Source organism: Nymphalis io, chromosome 9 (genome assembly GCF_905147045.1).
Source record: "Nymphalis io chromosome 9, ilAglIoxx1.1, whole genome shotgun sequence".
In the NCBI taxonomy this organism is placed as follows: Eukaryota; Metazoa; Arthropoda; class Insecta; order Lepidoptera; family Nymphalidae; genus Nymphalis; species Nymphalis io.
The window spans coordinates 7,233,150-7,237,795 of record NC_065896.1 but is presented as its reverse complement, the minus strand read 5'-3'; positions in this window follow the sequence as shown (position 1 = coordinate 7,237,795).

Genomic DNA, 4,646 nt, shown 5'->3' with positions numbered 1-4,646 from the left:
TAAACCAGTATTATTACATATGCATTATAATTAAAACAAAACATTGGCGTGGTTTAGGAAATTAAATGAGGTTAACTGAGAGACGTAGATGAAGCTATTTGAAATGTTACATGCAAAGTAAAAGAAGACAAGTACAAAATTTTAGTCTAAACATGTTGAATACTGTTTTAATGTAGTTTAAATTTCCTTAAAAATAGTTCTGGAGGTTGTTACCTTAATTTATTAAATATTTTAATTAGAATGAGCACTATTTTTATTACAACGAATAAACGGATATCAGGCAGATCTTCTTTTACGTTAAGGCTTTTACAAAGTAAAAAAATACATCTACATTATTTCAAAAACACAACGATAGCGATAAAACCCGTTATACAAAAAATAATTTTTTTTATTTAAAATCATCATGGAAAATTTCATGTTAATTGGTACATAAATCCCGAAATGGTTACTATTTTTTACTTAATGTGCTCTCCTGAAAAATAGCTATTATGTAGATGTCCGTATCTACTTTACTGCCATCGATATTAAAAGCAATTTAAAAAACCTAACTCGACTGAACGACAAAAAATATAAAGGACATACAAAATTAAAACAGTCAAGTCGTACCTATAACATTATAAGGTTAACATTTATTATATTATACATGAAAAACAAATATTGAAACCTTTATATTTTGTGCCGCAGTTTGAATATTTAAACGTCCATAGAGGTTTAAACTTGGTTTAATCTTTTAATGAACGTTTTTGTTCTCACAAAAGATCAACCCAACAATAACCCCTCACTTATTTCGTGAAAAACTCTTCATTTAATTTAAACGCTTTTTATAGTTTTGTGATATTTTCATCCGACTGTGACGCACAAAAACGAAGGTTATAATTTTATCAGTTATGCTTGTATCCTTAGATAATATATTGCGTAATACACCAACTAAGAAATAACTATTCATATCTTAGTTTTTTTTATAAAATGAAAAGTTGTTATTCACAGATTAGGAAATATATATTTATACATGGCATATATTATAATGTCAATTTCGTGAGAAAATACCGAATAGCTTTTTAAAGACCAAATCCGAGGATTGAATAGAATTTTGTTTAAAACATAATTTAAGATGTATCGGGCGCCTAATCGTTGATTGTGAGCGTGCGAAGTCGTTTGGCTTAGTATATTATAATCTCCAAATAAATTATTCCACAGACAGAATTCTACTAATCCCTCCATAGAAAAGGAAATAGCGTATCCTTCGATAGAAACACTTCGAAGATAATTATATTTGAATAATTCGATAAAAGCAAAGCGATGTTAATAATGCAGTTAAAAGATATAGGTAATTGATTCCTTACATAAGTATTACTCTCTTACGAGGGTAGGAAGCTGTTTGCAATTTGTGCAGGACCGGATCTTACTTTGAGGAACAAAATGTTCTATCATAATATAATAACTTTATTATGTATCAAATGTAATGTAGGTATACATTTAAATGTTTATTTATCATTACTGAGAATGCATTACTCTTATTCGAAGTATGTTGCATGCATGTTTGAAAAGTTTTTATTGGCAACTGTAATGTCAACAGCACCAACTAGCTTACATAGATTGGGCCCAGTACATGTCTGCTGAAGCAGTACACTACATATATGTTATAATAGAACTCACAGAGAACCAGTTTTTTATGAGAGCGCGTAAAATATTGACCGGTCAGTTCGGACATCGATGAGAAGAGAGTAGTTCAACGCATATGGCGCTGTAGTCGCGCGTCTAACCAAAAGGAACGTTTCTATTCGATTTCCTCTATTATGAATGAATAATATTATAATGAAAAACTAGATAAATCTTATTTTTAAAAATTGTGTTGTATTATAATTAAAAATAAAAAATAATAATTAAATGTATAGTGTACATTCTGATAAGAAATTTATTCCGGTTTGGTACAGTGACACTAGAGGCCAATATCAATAGCTGCCAAACAAAACAGAGGGAACAATAATATAAGTTCTAAAAAAATACTGGAGCCGGCATCTGTCGCATATGTAGTTATTGTAATGGGAATATTTGCGATTCCATTGATGCGAAAAGTCAATCCATGTAATGTATTGTGAAAAACATATTTCAATGAAATAATTTTCTATAGAATTTCGCTTGAATAGATTCTTTCGCATACATGATCATAACGACATAATATCTTCAGATTTCATATGGTATGGATTTGTTTAATAAAGATAAATATAATTACATTATATACAGTGGAAACAGTAACGTACTTTAACGGAATCGACGTATGTTTCAAATCTGGACAAGTCGAGGGAATCAGGAGACAATTTCTTTTTTTAATTCCGTAACATGTGTATCAATCCAAGCTTCAGCTCATTTGAATCAATGTCTTATATTTACAAAATAAATTTATAGATATAGTTGTGATACTACAAAAACAAATCAAAACCATATATATCACTTATATACATGTAAACAATATAATTATGGTTATATGGTATTGCGATTGAAATTGAAATCTAAATTTAATTCAAGCTACTAATAACAAGACGAGCATAAATTTCAACTATGAAATTCTTAGATTCAGTTATTTTATTCATTGGATAATTTCGCCCCTGTATTTCATAATTAACTAAATTTATAGTACGCGATAACGTATAGGACAACCTGATTAATAATAATTTAATACCGTTCTATTAGCGTGTCAGAATCGAAGCCCGAGGCTACGTATTCGTGGAATTTTGAATAATATCTCACTTCTTTCCTAAAAATTTAATATATACATTTTATAATGAAAAATATATACTTTTTACGCATTTTATAACTAACCTACAATAACTAACGTAAAATATAATACAAATCCGCCGAGTACTGAGTGACACTCAAATAAAAATAAAAAAACAAATAACTGACTGTATCGGTAATTCTTACTAATATTTTAAATGCAAAAGTTAGTTTGTTTGTTTGTTACGCTTTTAAGTCTTAACTACACAATTATGATCGATTATGTATGAAATTTAGCATACGCGTTATCAGGGGTACAGAAAAGGACATAGGCTTAACTTTTCTCTCGGCAACGGTAAAAGCCGTGGGCGGACTCTATTTAAAAAAAGTCTCACGCGGCTTTCTTAAAATATTTTATAATATGTTTTATGATTTCTAATTCAATTATATTTTTTACATATTAATAGATTATTTATGTCCTACATCAACATATTAAAAGCATATAATATTATTATTTTTATCGGTAAAAGTGAATTATTCAGTCTCCTAAATATTTTAGATTGAAGAATTCTAATCGTTTTTTTGTATAAAAATATCAGATTTACAAGCTAAATGAAAACCTATATTTGCTCAAGACTGTTATATTGACTTATATGTGAATATTTCATACTATGCGATAATTAAAACTGTTCGTAAATAAATAAAGAGTAGCACTTCTAACTTTCTCTTGAAAAAGGCAACTTTTTGCTCAACTTTAATGATATTTCAATGTTTCAATATGGATATGTCAATGAAACTTTTATAACCGAAAATATACAGTTTTAGCAACAAAGTAAATAGAGAAAAAAAAAATCATATTTCGTTAATTTTATGGTCGTTTGGTAACCGCCTATGAATGAGAAGGTTTGGAGCTTATTCCGCCACGCTTCAATGCGGATTGGTGGAATACACATGTGGCAGAATTTCAGTGGAATTAGACACATGCAGGTTTCCTCACGATGTTTTCCTTCACCGTAATTAGGCACATGAAAATTCCGTGGTGCTTGCTCGAGTTTGAAACCACAATCATTGGTTAAGATTCACGATTTCTTACCACTGGTCCATCTCGGCTGTTTTTGGTCTTATAAAAATATTATTTGTATTTCCTGATTTTGAGAATAAGTGACAGACTTTATACAAAAACAAGATGTGAAGAAAAACTTGCAACACTAAGTTTCCATATCCGTAAAGTCAATTCATCTAACCGTCGTTTCTATAAGTATTTATAATAGTCTCCGAATTTAAATTTCGCAGATATATTTAATTTTACCCATTAAAAAATTCAAATTTTATCATCATCATCATATCAGCCGAAAGACGTCCACTGCTAAAATTTAAATTTTATAACATAAGTCAATATAACATATTTTACAGATACAAGATTATAAAATTAAATATAAAAATGCCTGGAGTTAATTCGTTTATAGAATAGAATAGAAAAGAATAGAATATGCTTTATTGTACACCAAAAGAGTTACAGAACCATTTTAAACACAAACACATAAGAAACGAAAACTATTTTGTACAAAAGGCGGTCTTATCGCTAAAAGAGCGATCTCTTCTAGACAACCTTTGGGTGAAGGACATAAAATAAATAAATAAATAAAGCGGTAAGGAGGTGTACTAATCATCTCAAATTTTATTTTTTAAATAAATATAAATATAAGTAGATAATAAAACAACACTCCCTAATAAAGATAAAGATAAATAATACGCCTTGAGTCGGATTTTAAATGTGTTAATAGTTTGAGATTGTCTTAAGTGGAGTTGGTAAAGAATTCCATAGGCGAACTGCTTGGACAGAGAAAGAATTGGTATAAAAAGAAGAAAAGTGAGAAGTAATTTTAAGAATAAGATTATCGTCAGATCGTAGGGTGCGGCCGTGCGAGTCC